Genomic DNA, 18,070 nt, shown 5'->3' with positions numbered 1-18,070 from the left:
GGAGCTCAGATATGCAGGGAGAGGATATCCTCCTTCAATCCCAGCTCAAGTGACACAAAACCAGCAGAGGAGGAGCAAAACCAGACCAGAGCCTAGGGAGGATCTACTGCCGGAGGAAACCTCGTTGGAGGCGATGCCAAGAAGGGTGCCAGGCGAAGGAGGACGGGAGGGTGTTCACAGGGAAGGCACGGGCAGGACAGATGGTGCCAGGCTGAGAGCAGGAAGTGTGGAGGAGGGAAAGCACCATATGGGAGAAGTGGGTGAGTAGGGAAAAAGAGTGACATTGTTTTCAGTTCTTTTTAGCTGTCCGGAAGCTATAAAATACGCGCCACATTTACCCATGATTTCACCGTTTCTTAGCACTGGATTGTACCACAGTATGTTTTGTGCCACTTTAAATCCCCATTTCCCAGAGTCATGTGAATATGTGGGCATGTCAGGCAATCAAATTCAGCAAGTTGTTAGTGACCTGCTTTAGCATTTAGACCATTTAGCACATCTCTTATTTACTAGAGAGCCAGGCAATCTACAGCTTAATGTTTTCTGACCAGGAATTATTGTTTTGTAGAAAAATAGTGCGTTGACTTTTTGGATCTCTGGAAACAAAACTTCTTGAGAGGAAGTCTCCAAATACCCAAAGCATCCCATTACACATTTCTGGAGGAAGGGATGGCTTTTCAACTGACATACTTCTCTTTGGGTATCTGCTTTCTGAAAGGGAAATGCAAATGTCAACTTTTCATACTGACAGAGTAGCTGTGCCCCAAGCTGGACCTGGGTGAGGGTTTAACTGTTCTGAGCCGTGATGTTCAGGATAAACATCCTTTGCTGACCCAAGGCTGCACTCAGTGGTAGGTCACCAAGCTACCTGCTGCCCCAGGAACACGTGCACTAGGTAGCTCAGGCTTTTCAGCTCGTGCTGCTTTGTTTTACTCAGAGATCCTGATTCAAGCATCGATCTATCCAGGGATTTTGTAGCCAACTGAGCTTTACACCAGTTTTCCAACATCCAGAGCAAGTCTCCTCATGTAGAGAACAGCTTGGGATGATGCTGAAGAAGAGCAACCCACGCAGCAGACGTCCCTGGGCAGCCGTGGGCTCCATCCCGGCGGATCACACACACTGAGCTGCCGCCGGGACGAGGCATCTTTGAACTACATTTTGTTTCGAGTCTCCACTGGATGACTAATCGATACGTGGATTAGAGAGATTACCCCAGCCTGTCTCCTCTGATCTGAGGACTTCTGAAATTCAATGAAAAGAAAAGAACCCCAAGCCCCCAAGAGTCATTTAAAGGAGTGTTTGATCACTTAGCACTGAATAATGGCTTGATTTGAACATGGATTAATTACAGGACTTCATCTTTCTTGTAGCCGAGGTTGTCTTTTGCTTGGCGCTTGCATAGTAACTTTTACAGTAGGATCTTAGTCCATGACTGGGCTCCAATATGCTATAAAAATGCCATCACCTATGGCTATTAGAAATGAGACTGATTGTGTTGGAAGCAACACTTCTGATTTCAACAGCTGCTGCTGAAGCATCCTCCTCCTGCAAGGAAACTCTTGTCATGTTTTCTGCCAAGCAGGCTGGAAACAACCACACAAATGGTATTTTTTTTCAATTCCACTAAGTCCACAACTTTTCATGCAACTTCAGACATGGGACACAGCACTAAGCAATCCCATGTGCTGATTCTGTGATTCTCCGAGATGCTCTGTGGCAATCATGCATCTACAAAGCAAAGCCTAAACCATATTTAAATCACATAGCACCAGTTCATCTCAGTTTAAGGGGAACAGACCATTAGACACATGCTGACACACCGATTGCAAACTTATTATTATTATTAATGAAAGTGTTTGTTTTCCTCATTGCTGTGCTTATTAGAAGTATGTTACTATTGTCTACACACAGCCCGATTTTTTCCCTCAAATCTTTGTTCTGAATTCCTTGCCTTGTCTGATGATAGTTAACATGGGCTGTGTGCACCCCCAGGTGAAGAACAGCTTCACATAGGGGCTGTAAGTGCTGGGATTTGTGCATGTGAAGCAAAGATAACTTATCAAAGATAACTTATAGACATGCAAAGCAACCTAGGGGTGTTCCAACTTTTATAGGAAAATTCACCCATGAGCTGGTTTAAAGGTTGTCCTGAGAATCCCCAAATGCTCATACAGTTCCAACTCTTGTTAGAAAGTCATTTACGTAGTCAATTATCTACTTAGATATCTTTAAATGCAGAAGGTACGAGTAGTAAGCACAGTAAGCTAAGCACTATACTCTTGTATTTTCAAGGCTTCTAATTGTAAACCATGGACAAAAAGTAATGCAATTCAATTTGGAGAAAATTTACTACGCTAGCAAACTGGCTAGACCGAGATACAAAGGATAACATGATGCAGAAGGCAACGTTTCAGGAATGCCTGAGGGGCTTTTGAAAACGTGACAAAGACATTTCTGAGAAATGGATCGACTTTTATCAGTGCTTCACAAGTTGGGGAGAACCTGCAATGAAAGAAAGTGTTGTAGTGCTGAGTGAGAGAATAAAAATACAAGTGTAAGAGCGCAGTCTTACTGGTTGCAGCCATGCATGGGAGATGGATTCAGGAATCTCATCCTGCTGCTGCAGACAGCTTTTTCCATCCATAGACTTTTGCTGGCATAAAAGGGACTTGCCGCCACATGGTTGTCACTGGGAATTTCAGGAGTGTGTGATGTATTTGTCAAGGCACTTTTGGACTAGCTGAGCCTGACCCAAGCGAGATAAATAAATACAGCAGTGATGAGATACATGGGAAGGCACCTCCCAGAGAACTGCTCCTCTTTCCTTGGAAAGCTGCTGTGCCGTGTAGTGTTGCCACAGGGTTCAAGGGAGGCCAACGTGCAGGGCTGTGGCTTAGCAAGTGTGTCAAGTCCCTTTGGAGGCGGTTGGTGAGTGCACTTAACATGAGCCCTTTAACAGAACTGGGGGCAGGAGGTGACAAACACAGCGCAGCGAGGGGACAGGCTGGCGCCAGCATCACGGCGCTGTATCAGTAGCTAGAGAGCCCTCCAGGACCATGGTGGTGTACCCAAAATTCAGATTTAGGTGAAGACTAACTTGAAGCAAAGAGTTTCTTGGGCCACGTTGTTGTTGATTTGATATGACTCAATGCCCCTGGTTTCCTTGCCAGCTCTTTCCAGCATTTCTTTTTCCTCTGGAAGAATCTTTTCCATGGTTGCTGCGTCTAAAGCATCTACTCAGAAATACCACAAGCCCCAGATAAAACCCAGGTGCTGTCCCAAGATGGGGAGATATAAGGCCAGGTGTAATGTTTCAGTTAATCAGGCCCAAAGAAGCAACTGTTTTGAAGAAAGGAATTGTCGATGAGATAGAGCAAAGTCCCCACAAAAATCATCCAAGGCTCCATAATGTAGACAGCTATGAAACTTGCTTCAGATATTGCAATTGTTCTTGCATAACTTACATTTCTGAGGCTGTTTTTGTGTCCAAGGGGCAGGTGTCATTTTAGCGTGACAGACACACTGTGCTCGCTCTTGCAGAAATCTGTGGTTCATTCTTTCACCTGGCAGCTGTTTTCCTTCAGCTGCAACAAAAGCTCCTCAGGCTTAAAAGGTAAAACATGACATTAAAACTAGGAAAACCCAGGACTTTTTCTTGAAAATTGTTGCAAAAATATAATTTCATGGACTTGGGGCAAAATAGCCAAACCTGAAATGTTGCAGATGGGTAAAATTATTCCTTCAGAAAGGTGCCGTGCTGCCTTGTAAGGGCTGATGTCTCAATAGTGTGTGCTCCCGCTGCTGCCCCTCAGTCGGGCTGCCCGGCTGAGCTTCTCCTCCGGCACGTCAGTCCTTTCTGCTCAGCTCCATCCCTCTGTCGTGCTGTGACTCAGTTTCCCCAACCTGCTGGGAAACGCTGTTAGATCAAGCTGCAAAAGTGAACTCCTGAGTGTTTGATGGCTCTGGGGTTTGTAGGCTCAAATGCTCTCTACAGGGTAAATCTGTTCTTTGCAAGCAAGACTTTAGTGCTTCAAAGTCCTTCTTGAATGGAGATGAATTTTATCCTGGTAGTTACTCTCACAAAGCAAACAAAATACAGATTTTCAACTGACTGAAATCCAAAGGTGTTTGAATTTTGTCTCGAGGTATACAAAGCCAAATACGCCTCCCATGGGATATGAGTGCCAAGCCATGTCTGTAAAGAATAAATGAGAGGTTTTATTCTTTGTAATCTTGCTGGAGCTTGCATAGGAGGAGAGGAAATCCCCCTTTGGGACAGAGTGAGAGACAGACGGCTAAGAGAAGTAACAAAAAACACTTGCAGGGCGGTGTTTGGATTCCTGCATGCCAAACTCTCTCTGCAAAGGCTGAGCAATTTGACCCCAATTGCAAAACAGACTCTTCCTTTCAACCCACAGCGGCTGTATTAAAGCAGACAGGAGGAAGAGAGCACCGTCAGCTTCCACCACATCTCCAAAGGAAGGGACAGCCCCCTGAGGGGTAAAAAAAGGAAAATTTTGCAATGTTTAGGCATCAATAAGTCCCCTGAAGTGTTTGGTCACCTCGAAGCTCTGAGTTACCTGAGTAGATTTTCCCTTTTTCCTCTTCACCAGCCCTGGCTCAGTGAGGGGAGATTCATCTTAGGCTGAGCTGTAAAGCCCAATGAGAGTCCTCTGAGCACCCACAGTGGCGATCATGCACAAATGCATACATCCAAATATGTGCATATATATATTTATTTAATACATGTGAAGGTATATGTGTATATGCATATGTATAAAAATATCTATACAGCAAGATATACCCCAACTGGGAAAGAGGGTAAACTGATTGAAGTTTCTTTGTCTTTGTTACCGTACAGTGTCTTCATTCCTAATGGTGGAGGAGGAATATGGCTCCTATACCATAAGAGGAAGGAAAAGACACCTATGTCTAATCAAGTAATTCTTTTGTCCGCTTGCAAAAATGTGTTTCACATACTGGGTATAAGATTATTGACCATCCTTGTTTTGTCAAGGGAAGAAGAGGACAAAGGACCCCGCATAATGCAAAGCCCGTCATTACTGAACACAAAACAAATCCTGAACAGTGGAAATAGGATTCTTATTTGCAGCATTTGTGAGGTTTATTTTTTTACCTCTGAAGCAGCACAGTCTGCTGCATGCGCCGACGATCGTGAGTGTGTGCTTGTGTCATATGCTGTGAGGGCAACATTTACACTAATGAGAAACAGAGAATCCCTGCAATCCCAAACAGCAGCAAGCGAGCTCAATTAGATGTCTGGCTGGCTGTAGGAAACAGATTCTATTTTCTTTGTACTGAATGGAAACAAGAGCCTTTGTCCCATCTATACACATGGATGTGGAAGGCAATCTGCTTCCTGGCCAGGAAGAATTGTACTATAATACACTCTTATCCAGGAACATCACTCTTCAAGTGTAAAGTTAACAATAATAAAATCCACCTTTCCCTACTGTTGTTCCTTGTATTCAAACATCATTCTTGTTATTTTTATTGTTATTGCTACGATATGTTATGAAAGGTCCATTTGTTACCGTGCTGGCAGGTATCCCTTTGTATCTCAGGAAGAAGATGTATCCTCAAAAACTCCTTTCCAAAAGGAGACTGACTGGGGCAGTTTGTACCTCTCACTTCCCCATCGGATGAGTCAGGACATGGGGTGGTGTGGCACAAAGATGTTGTCCTGCTGGTTTTAAGGAGGGTGCATTCTCCCAAGTGATGCTAAACGGATGGTGAGGCAGGAGCTTGGTGTGATGGGGTGATCGGGCGTATTCTGCCGCTAGCAGAGAGGTTGTCGAGGGGCAGGAGAGAGGCTTTGCTGGGCCAAGCACAGGGTGGAAACTGCTGTCAGGTGGGACATAGGACTGCCCTAGGTTGGCTTAATATATCCAGGACACGGTGTCACTCACTATGCAAACTGAGCTGGCAACAGGCTTGAGAAGGGGAAGAGATACAAAATGGGATAAGGAACGAAAAGGATCCAGGAGAGCCCTTTCAGGCTGAGCATTAGTGCAGGTGCAGGAAGGCAGAAAAATATAGTGTTAAAGATTAGAAACTATTGTAGGAGCAGAATAAGACCCTGGTGCTCAAGGAGGAGCTGAGGCTGCACAACAAGGAGCTGGAGTGGTCACCTGCAAGGCCATCTGCAGTTCTGATGCCTCTAAAAAGATTGGTAATTTGTTCCTTTTAAAGCAGGGAGTCCTTCACGTTACAGCCTAGACAACAGTACAGGGAACAAACCCGAGGTCTTTATCTATGACATAAAATTACTTCCCTGTATTGACAAGACAGACCAAGAGGAAAACAGCAATCAATCATTGCTCTCCATAGGCAATGGAGACAAGCGGCCAAGACAAGCCAGAATAATTATTCTGGAATAAGGAAAAGGCCTGTGATATTGAAGGACAAGAGAGAGAGAAATTTGCTCAGCTGCCAGCTGGGCTGAGATCTGGGGAAAGCAAAGGGACTGTGACGGTTCAGCTTCGCTTGACATCCAAGTAATGCCCGCGGAGGAAATGCAGATGCAATGACAGATACCTCAGTGGCCCTTGGAAAAAGGTGACATGTTTCTTTCCCCTCAGGACTTTCTCATGAATGAAGAATAAGTGCGGCGGTATAGAGAAATGAGTCGCTCTGCCAGCTGTGGGAGAGAAGTTCAGGGTCTCGTGGTGGACTTTGCAGAAGGGCTGGCAGACAGCATCTGGGGTTTGTAACATGCTGCCTGGTTTAGGGATGATGAAGAAAATGGGTAATGTTATCTATAAATGACCATTATTATAGCAAAAGGCAGCAATCTTGAAATATTACTCTTGAGAATAAAGGGCTTTTCCAACCTTGAAAGGAGAGGTTTTCTTCTAGGGAAGATGCTGTTGTCATAACGCAAGTTTTACCAATGCATTGTTTGCTAATGAAAGCAAACAAAATCAAACTGATTTGGGAAAAAAAAAACAACAAAAAAAAGAATTTTCAAACTGAAATGCTCATTTTGCTGTACTCAGAAAATTAATATCTTATGCCCTCTGCTTCTCCCACTGAACTGGGAAGAGAGGTGGCCAGGGCAAGAGGAGTGTGAGGAGAGAGGTGCTACATCCTCCTCGTCTTTCTCTCAGTTTCTCATTCCAATACTATCACACATGAAAAAAGGATCAATGGGATGTACAACCCTCCAGGTTTTTCCCCGTCCAACCCCATGTCCCCATCCCACATCCCTTCCCCTGCCAAGCAGTGTTCCACCGATATCAGTGCATGCTCAGCCCTCCTCCCCCAATCAATCCAAGAGCCTTGATAAGACCTGGACTAGCAGGACGGGGCATAATCACTAAACCTTCAGGGAACCTAAGGGTGAGGAAGAAGCTTTTCCAGCTTGGAGAATGGGACTTGCTGCCTTTAAATAAGCAAGAAGAGAGCGTGGTCTCATCCCACACAGACAGCTGGCAGGGAACAATTACAGCGCGATTATGGCTGTGTGCTCTAGCTTGAAGGTAGTTCAAAACAACACTAACAGTCTTTTCGCCACTCACGATTCACCCATAATACACATGTCCAAGAACACAATTTGCTGGAGCAGAAACAAACGCTCTGTAAGAGAAAGCAGAGAGCCACTTATAAAGCGAAACACTTGTAATTATTGTATGCAAATCAGCCCAACTACAGGTTGCACTGGGTGCGCGTGCATCGCCTGGTTAATTTGGAAACAGTTCAGTAGTTAAAAGTGAACTATAAGGTTCTCATTATGCAATTAGGACTTTAGTAAAAGACTCATTAATCTGAAATGCAATTAGTCGGGCTGCTGCTGCATAGAGTTCAAAAGTGATTTTGTTGGGTGGTGACTTTGCCATTCGCGTAGTGTTGGATGAAATATCTCCAAATGCTTTGATAGGATCTTCTCATTTTGGGCTTACACAGACTCAGTTTGGCATGATACAAACACGAAAAGAATGAGGATTTAGTTAATCTTAAACTGTCAGCTGCTCTCTTATATCTGAATTTTCTGTTTCCTCTAATCTGTGCTATTTGTCCCTGTGGGGAAGATTTATATCGAGTACTTAGAAACAAGGGCTGATGTAATGGCACTCAGATATCCCAGTAAACATTATTTCTAAGAAACATGCAACCATTCAGGTCTCTGGGGTTCAGTTATCAACTCCACCAGCGGCTCTTTGCATGACCAGCCCAAGCATGTTATCTTGGCATCATAAGGTTGGGGAGTGAGTGGAAAGATCAGCACGATCACTGCATAAGGCATGCTTTCTACCCCAAAAACTGAGTTACAGAGATTACAGTGGCCAGACAGATCATAAGGATCTGGGTATTATCTTCGGTTTTACAGCGTTGTCGAAGTAAATCATTCAATCCAGGTCCTTCAGGAGTCCTTTTTGTGAAGCTGAAATTGCACAAAATCTCCGCATTGCACTCTAAGGCCTTTCCTGCAAGAGGAAAATGAGGCTTCCCATTACTTCTGTCCCGGCTTATCCACAAATAGCTCCTGTGCTGGCTTTCTGCCCAGGGTAGGTTTCACCTACTTTGCTCACAGGTAAAACAGACATTTTAATACATCCCAACTCTACTGGGTAAAAGGTAATTTGAGAACATAAGAGAAAAGGTTCTTAAAGAGCTACAGCTTCACCTGGGTCAAATATTTTGCCAAATCTTTTTTGTCTCAAATAGAAATTCAGCAGCAGCAAACTGTTCCCTGGATGAATTTCAGCCTTGCAGAATTGCCCATGACACACATAAACAAAACATCAGAAAAAGTAAAAATGTAACAAATAAAACATTCTTTGGTTAGAAATCTCCTTAAGTTATATTTACACCGTAATTAAATACTTGACTTCAGAATGGAAATTTTATATTGGGGCAAACAAAGATGTTCCACTTAACCCAAAGTTTATTTTTTCCAACTTTCTAATTGACAAAAAAAATTTCAAGGATTTGAATTTCAGGTTGACCCGAAGCAACTTTTTGTTTGCTTATTTGTTTGTTTGAAATGTTAGGTTAATATTAGGTTAATGGTTGGACTAGATGATCTTCAAGGTCTTTTCCAACCTAGACGATTCTGTGATTCTGTGAAATTGCCAGTGAAGCAAAACCAATTTGCTTGACTAGTTACTGCCAGGGTTCAGCTACTGCAGAACCCTGCTGCTAAGGGTGTATGATGGGAACCTTGCTGGTGGGGCTGAAGAAGCTAGAAGCTGCAGCTGTTCAGGATGAGACCTCATCTGGAAGTCACCATCCCCTAATTGTGGTCCTGTAACTGCCTTCAGTTTTCCATTCAAATGCAAATAGGTATAAGTCAGATTCAATCAGAACTGTACTAACCTTCATGTATCAAAAACCTGGATCCCATCTGATAGTGGCTTGTAGAGGATGCTTGAGGGGAGTGTGTACATACAGGTTAGGTGTATAAAAATGCTAATATCTCCCTCCCTAGGCATATGCAGCTCAAAGACTTTCTGAGCCAAAGGTTATGGAGGTTGCTGAGGTCGGTGCAAAATAAGGTAGAGCACTTTTGATCACCTTCAGCAGAGGAGTAATTGATCTGCTTGATTCTGCACTGAAACACCTCAGGAAAATGCACACATCTTGTTCAGCAGCACTTGTGGTTTCCCATAACTGAGAGCAGTAAAAAGCAACCTAGGGCAGTAATTTTTTTATATCTTTTCAGTTCAGAACACAAATATATATGCCCTTATTGTCTCTTAGATGTCTACACACATACTTAAGGCACTGACACACAAAAAAGATCCCACTTGGGTAGGGCACCCTGGGTGGAGGTGTCTCCCCCAGCTATGGGGCTGGGATTCATCTGAAGAAGTGTCATCAACTCCCTCAGGGGAATCACACCCCAAGTCTGTTGCTGGTCCAGAGCAGGTCTCCACTGATAGCAAAGGGAGTCCACAACCAGCAGGTTTCATGAGCTATAATGAACAGCCAAAGCTTTTCTCTCAAATGACCTCCAGCCACAAGCGATGAGGAACACGCAGTTGCCCCATGAGGACACCTGTAGCCTCAAAGCCCAACAAATCCTCTTTGCTTTCCTAATCTGCATTTGTGTTTGGTTAGCTCCTTGCTTATGAATGTTTTAGGGTATTTCAGCAAGATTATTATAAGTAGGAAAGGAAGAAATTCAGGATTCTAGGCAGAAAAACCACCTTTTGTTAAAACATAGAGCCCAGGATCTTTGCAGTCTCACAACTGACACAAGCTTTGCTTTACAACACCCTGTTCCCAAAGTGGTCTTGACTTAACTCTCAGACACACAGTTCATACCTGTGATTTCCCCTTTGCAAACAGAGCTTGGAAACGTGGGTTTCTCCGAAGCCAGCTGCATCTGCAGCTGGGATGCTGTATGCTGCATGGACAGCTCTAACTGGAAGGAAGGTCCCTCCCCAGAACTTTAATCACTTGCAATACCAGTATGTGATGGCAGCTAAGCAGCTAAACTGAGGAATTAGCCCCCCCCCAAGGGAGCTTCGTCTCCCCCTTCCCATGTGGCTGCTTTTGGATGGGTTGAGTGACTCCTTGGAGGTGCCGGTCTGTGCAGAGGGAGTGTGCTGGCCTTGCTGAGCCCCTCAGCCAAGCGTTGGTGGCTGAACCCCAACTATGGGCTCTGGCTATCACAAAAAAACACCCAAAATAGATTCAGAACTTTGCCCAGATGTGACTTGGAGCAGAGCTTTCTCAGGACAGATCCGCCCTGTCCTGAGCTTGCCAGAGGCCAGGGCTGTCTTGGATTCTCTCCTCCGATGCTGGGCTCACACGTTGGCCCTGCTTGGTAAGCAGACAGCCCGTGCCACCAGCTGCGGCATCCTGCATCCATCCCACGTCTCCGCTGTCTGCAGGCAAGAAAGGGCTCTGCCCAAGGGGACAAACTTGTTAAGATTTGACTTAACAAGCCTTTCAACTAAGGTCTTGGGCCATCCCTTGGAACAATCTCTCTCCCATACTTCCATTACCAAGCAGTGCAGCTGGGCCTTGAAGAGATGTTATTTCATGTTGTATTACTTCAATAGTACCTTGGAGTTACAAGAAGATTGAAATCGCCTTTATGTTTCCTCCCAAAATGTCAGGCACCTCAGTGCATACATGCGGTGCGGCTGTGACCTCTCAGCTCAGTGCTCTCCAGGGAAAGCAGATGTGATTTAAAGGTCATAGCAGGAGTGTAATTGCTGGGTAGAGTCCACAATGTGAAAGCTGTTTCTGCAGAGGGATGGGGAATTGATTACCAGTCTCATAAAGCTGCCTGGTACATCAGCATTGTCTCCTGGAGGATGGGGGCCGTTTTCATAACACGAAGCTGCAGAGTGAAGGGTCAGCAGTGGAAAGGGCAAGACCCCTCTCCTCCAAGATACATCCTAGGCTGATGGTGAGCACGGAGACAGAGACAAAGGCAGGGTTGCAGCATCTTCACTGGAGTCCTCAGCACCCACGTGCCCAGGTAGGGGTCACCCACTGCCCTCGTAGACTGCCCACAGGCTTCCTGCAGGGAGGAGATGATGGGCTGCTGCTCCAGGAACCGCAGCAATACAGATGTCAGCTTTGCTAGTATCCATGACACAAAACAGAAACAGCCCCAGCTGGCTAGAAAGAGCAGTGGCTGAGTAGGCAAGTGATGGCGGCATCCTCCAAGATCTCCAGTGCTCCCTGCTCACCCCTCTCCCTGTCATTGCATCTCTCGCAGAGTGTGTTAGCTTTATCTAGTCCAGCCTGCTGGAGCCATGTGGTGGGAGAGGACCTCTGTTTTTCTTCTGTATTAAGCTTCTAACCCTCTGCATTGTGCAAATGTGACCTGAAAGCATCCTCCAAGGTTCAGAAGCCAAATGAAAAAGAAATGAATGTTTGCGTATATATATTTACACCTGATGATAGTATTGTAATGTTTGGTCAGTATCATTACCCAGGGGGAAAGAGAGCTGACTTATGATCTTCTAAGCCTTGTGTTTGGCTTTACCATGTCTGGACCATCTGCAGTTGCTTATGGGAGGTTTTTTTAGCATGTGCTAATTGAGCATTCCTTGCCTCATTATTAAACAGTCTTCTAATTTTTTGCTCCTTCCAAACTATCCATCTATCGATAATGTTCTCCAGTTTTCCCTGGAGATGGTTTGCCCTTTGCAAATGGCAGTTTTGCTCCTGCTCTTTAAAATCGATGTCATTTTTGCTTTGCAAGTGTCCTTTTTTGCTTTTATTGCAGCACCCCTCCCTTTCCCCCTTCCAGTCCAGGAACTTTGCTCACGCTATACCCAGTGGAGAGACTACGTGTGTCACTGACTGGTAGAAATTAAAATTCAGGGTTTCTTACTTGCTGCAACCAATACAGAATTGCCTATTGCCACCTCTTGGTAGGAGTAAAGAACGGCAAGTGAATCCTGTCCCCTCGGAAAAGATAAGGGTGTGATCTGGAGACATCCTGTGAATGTGATTCTCTATTTCCCTCCACCCCTAGGGATGGCAGCATGACAACAGTGAGATCCAGCAGCCCATTTCAAGGCATTGCTGTCCTTGGGTGTAGAGAGGTCCATAACATTGGTGTCTGAAGGTCTCCAGTGGTGTATACAGAGCCATGGCCCAACGGCGTTCACCATCACGTCTACTGCACTCTGAAAGCCCCTCATCCTGCACCCCTGGAGGTGGTTGGAGGCTGTTCCATTGTTATAAGGAGCTCAGTTGTCTCCCCAGCGGGTGGACAGTGCGTACGTGATGTGCTGGTGCAACGCTTGCCTGATGCTGAGCCAAGTAGCTTTACTCAAGAGGAGCAACCTCTTCTTATGGGCTTCCTCAGCATCATTTTCCTAAAGACATTAAGTTGTGTCAAGGGACCTAGAGCACAGGGTGAACATTTAGTTGCAGCTTATCAGCCTAAATAAAGTCATCTTTCTGCTAAAGCTGCCAAAGCACTGAACTCAACCTTTCCCATAAACATCCCACATGAGTATCTGTGAATGAATAAATTATGGACTATGGATGAGAGATGGAAGAAAGAGCTGTGCGTGCATGCGGGTGTGTGATTGTATACCTGTGTGAGCGAGGGGTGAATCAGTGGAGAAGGAAACTCCTTCCTTGTAGCACTCACCGTGCTTTACTCCTGGGGCCAAGTGTGAAGAAATAAAGGCAGCACAGGGAAGATCTTTGGCTCTGCTGATGAAGTGGTACCTTCTGTTTTCAGCCCTCAGGGAATGGTACATGATAATAGTAACTCCCAAGGCGATATTCCTTTTACCTCTTTTTTCCCCTTTAAGCTTAAAAAGTCTGACTTCAGACATCAGAGGAGAAAGGTTGTATCTACAGCTGCATCTTTCTAGCAGGAAATCTTTGGGTGATCTTTTTCCCTGCACGCAGAGTCAGGGCTTGCTCTGGCTGTATCATGATTACCAAATCCTCCCCAACTTTATCTCCACCAGCTTTGAGTACTGTGTCTAGCTCCTGTGTCTATTGCTTCATAAGCCCTGATGATGCAGTTGCTCTTGAGTCCAGGAATTTCACCAATTTCAAAGATTTCCATGTTTTTGTAGGGCTTTAAAATGGCAGTGTATCAGAAAAAAAGTGGGGGGACCATGTGTCCTTGAAAATCCCAGTTCCGCAATATGAGTCAGATCAGCCAAACGTTATTGGTAGTGGCTTGTTTTGAATATGATTAGAGGGACTCTTAGCTAAGATGTTTCAAATTCAGTATTTCAGGCTCAACAAACTGGCTTCCCATCTGACCAACTCTATCCTCAACTCCAGGCTAGAAACACTCCAGCATGAGCTGTGGAGATCCTGCCTGCTGGGTAAAAACAGTGGCAACAGTTTTTAGGCTGTTTAAATTCCTTTGTGCTAGTGAATGGACATCCAAAATGGACCCTTGCCCAGAGAAAGCAAATTCATTTGAAAAGATTAACAAACATTTGCAGAAAATTCATTGCTGCCTTCTCCCCATCCTGGTGAGGATAATGTTCTTGTTCTGCCTCTAAGGACGCTCAGAAAAACACACGCATCTGTGGTTGATTTTTATTTAAGAAGACATTTTATTTCAGGTTATATAGAGAGTGAAACAGCAGTAGCAGTCTCCCATGCCTGGTTCTGCAGAGAAAACACATTTCTCAAGGACTCTGAACCTTTGTTCCCTCTTCCTCTTGTATGTGGGTTATATGTGTGTGTTCCCTCCACATCAGAGATCACATTCCCTCTTTATCTCTATATATTATTAATTTGTCTGCCATTGCAGGGCTGATTCTTTGCAGGTTCTTTCATTCTCAGAGTTAGCAGTAACAGGCTGACAGCATCCATGAGCTGCTCCGTTCCTCCTTCTCCTGGCCCTGGGGCAGTGTCGCCATCCTCTCTGCAGGCTTTGCTTTTTGAGGGTGCTTTGGTTGTTGCGTTTCTTTATGGATGAGAGAAATTCAAGGGAAAGTAGCAATTCTTCCTTGAGTCTAGTGGAGATTTCCTTCTCCTGTATCATTCTTGGGAGGTTTCATCCTCCTTAGTCAGCTAGGCAGGATTCAGTAGCCTTTGATGCCGTTGCGATGTCCAGGGTCCGTTTCAGACCCCTCCTGGCCTCCAGCATCTGGAGGTCCTGTGTGTGATCGGGCAGTCCCATGCTGGCCTGGGATGCCTTGGGCCGTGCTGAACATCACTAGGTACCACATGTGGGCAGCTGAAGCCCACCCTGTCCATCCACAGCCCCACAGACAGACATCCGTGCATACACACGTGGGCATGCACACAGACCCACTCCTGCTCAAGCAAGGACAGAGCTCAGCCCAGTTGGAGAAAGAACAGCAATTGTTATTTCCTTCCTGAGCCTTCCCAGCCCTTGTCAGGATGTGAAAACATCCAGACAAGATGACAGAATATCAATTCTTATTTCCAGAAGGGAACAAAAAAAGGGAGAAAAGGACAAATCCTCTGAGGATGAAGGCATCTCTGGGCAATGCTGATTACAAGATCTACTAAGCACTCGGGGTCCCTCTGAGGTGCTGCTGTTCGTCTCAGCAGTGACTGACTCGCAGTAACTCTTCATGATGGTTTTTGGAAGCTGTCTTTACTCTCAGCCAAAACATCTCCGACTGATTCCCCTGTGCTTCGTGGCATGTGACGGGTGCATCACCCAGCCTGTGAGGCAGGGGGGTGCCGGTGCTAACCCCCAGCGTGCTAGGCACGGGGATAAGTGACAGCACAAGGGCCATCCCATGATGGAAAGGATCAGGAACATTTTCCAGTAGTCGTTCTGCTGGAGAGGATGGCATGAGATGTTAATTGTGCATTTTTAATTGTAATGAGCAGCGCCAGTCATGCCCACCAAAGGACTTTGCTCACTGCAGTGAAGTTCATTAGCAGCAGACAGCGAGATAATAGCTGTTCCCTCCGTGAGCGGTGAGAATTGTCACTTTGATGAAGACGTGTAACCATAGGCACAGTGGGCCAGGACCAGCATCTCTGCTGTGCTCTTCGTGGTGTAACTACACCGACCTCAGTGCATCTTCCCTTTCTCATTGACTTTAAATGAGTCCTAAATCCACCCAAAGCAAATTGTTAATGAGTAGTAACAGAGCTGGGGATCCCCAAACTGAGAGCATCAGCAAAGTAATAGGGGTAAGCTGGAAAGCACAGCATCCCCTTTCCCTGCCTTCAGCCATTGCACCCCGGTTCTGCATGCAGCCCGTTCCCGCAAGCGAGGAGACAGTTACAGCCTGGGAATAGCATCGATCCAATGCATCCACCAGGCACACTGCCCCAGGCTTGTACACCAAGGACAAGACATGAAAATGGAGCCAAGTCCCGAGGTTCAGGGTAATATTTACTAGAAGTGTCTCTGCTCCTGGACTTTTTCCAAGCCAATACTCATCACTTCCAGACTCGTTTGCTCTGTGGTCTAATCACTATGCACCAGGCTGCCCTGCGAGCAAGCTGGCTTCATACCTGCAGGGCTGTGGGCAGGCAGTGAGGAGGATGTACCTTTTGGATCTGGATCTTCACTTTTTCCTAGTCCTCAATTAAAGATGTAGAGGGTGACCTTGACACTGCAGGGATTCAGCAAGAAAAAAATCCAACACATTGGCTTTTTAGCAGATTGTCCTGCCCCACATGAACTCATAGGAGAACCTCAAAATGTTTCTCTTGCTCCTGGGGTCATGGCCATAAAGGCAGCAGTGCTGCTTTGCTGCCGGCAGCCCAGGGTCATGCAATGCTGGGACAGAGAGAAGCCACCAGAAAGAGCACAGGGTCCTGCCTGGATGAATTTAGCGGCTAGAAAATCCAACACAGTGCAAAGCAATCTCCGAGTGCATGGTGCCAAAATTGTCACCCTGGGCTGGAGGTAGCCTGTGGTCCTTAGCTCTGTCTGCACAGTGAGAGCAGAGTGGTTTAGCTCAGGGGGGGGGATTGCCAACGGCACACGGGCAAATTCTGTAACGTCTGTGTACCTGAGGGTGAGAAAAGCACTGACATAGATCGAGGCAGCTCAAAGGCAAGAGATCAGTGAGTGAAAAAGGTGATTTCTGGAGCACGTGTTGTACGAGGAGCGGCTGAGGGAACTGGGGGGGTTTAGTCTGGAGAAGAGGAGGCTGAGGGGAGACCTCATCGCCCTCTACAGCTACCTGAAAGGAGGCTGCAGAGAGCTGGGGATGAGTCTCTTTAACCAAGTAACAAGCAATAGGACAAGAGGGAATGGCCTCAAGTTGCGCCAGGGAAGGTTTAGACTGGATATTAGGAAGGATTTCTTTACAGAACGGGTAGTCAGGTGTTGGAATGGGCTGTCCAGGGAGGTGGTGGAGTCCCCATCCCTGGAGGTGTTTAAGAGTAAGGTTGACTTAGCGCTTAGGGATATGGTGTAGTTGGGAACTGTCAGTGTTAGGTCAATGGTTGGACTGGACGATCTTCAAGGTCTTTTCTAACCTAGACCATTCTGTGATTCTGTCCACAAAAGCCTTGCAGCGTGTCCCTGCAGGAAGGGCTTTATGCAGCAGCTACAACTTCTGTGTCAGAGAAACATTCAGTAAAGGTGACTTCTTATTTAGCACAGCCTGGGTAAGACTGAGGCCACAATGTACATCTCTGCTCGACAGCACACAGTTGCAAACAGTGACACACTTCCCTGCTGACTTGAGCATTCACATTTATGACCACCTGTTTATTGAGAGTCCTTAGTCCCTTCTCATGATTGGAGCGTGATTGGTCTCAAACCTCATTGCCCTCCTGGCACAGCTCCTCCAAGAACATCTCAAAGAGAAAATCTGAGCAAAGAGGGTACAAAGACATTTCTGCTGCAGATATATTGCCAGGTCCCTCCAGCCAGCCTTTCTCTTGCAAAGTAGTTTATGATATATATTATAAGTAAATGAAAGTCCCATTAAAGATCTGATGTATATTGAACAAATCACATACATTCTGTTTCTCTACATGACTAATAGAAGGAGGACTGACCATCTCCTAACTTCTTCTTTCTTGGTGATATGCTGAATGCTTATTAGGTGTTTAAATATTGTATTTACATCTGTCTGTGATACCGCTGCTTGTGCCTTGAATTCTGTTTTTAATTATGATGGCTATTTTTATCCCAGACTCATGGCCTGGTGGATTCCCATTATAGACATGAGCTGTGGAAGGCCCTTATCTCAGGCTGTCTTGAAATGAGGGCGTCCAATATGCTGTCAGCCGTGCTCCCTAATTAGCACAGCGTGGTGTAGACTTATTTATTATTGCTTACTTTAGAATAGTATCCAGAGACACTGCCTGAGTCAAATACACCCCCGCACACCACAGCACAACACAGAGATGGGCACAAACACATGCAGAGCGCTTTCAGTGGCTAAAGAATAAACACAGGTAGTAGCGGAAATGAAGAGAAAGTACTAAAATGGGCTTTGAAATGGTTTTTTGGGGGATGGTAAGAATCTGAGCTCAAAACCGTGACCCTGAAAGCTTGTGCTCATTTGCCACCTCACCTCCCCCTGGGCTGTCATGCGAAGGCCGTAGGACCTACATTGGTGCCTGATGTGGACCCCAGGCAAGGTAGGCTGAGGGGAGTAAGCACTTGGAAAAGTGATGCAGAAAACAGAAGGGGGAC

Source organism: Strix uralensis, chromosome 22, assembly GCF_047716275.1.
Source record: "Strix uralensis isolate ZFMK-TIS-50842 chromosome 22, bStrUra1, whole genome shotgun sequence".
NCBI classification, from domain to species: domain Eukaryota; kingdom Metazoa; phylum Chordata; class Aves; order Strigiformes; family Strigidae; genus Strix; species Strix uralensis.
This window is presented reverse-complemented; position numbering follows the sequence as displayed.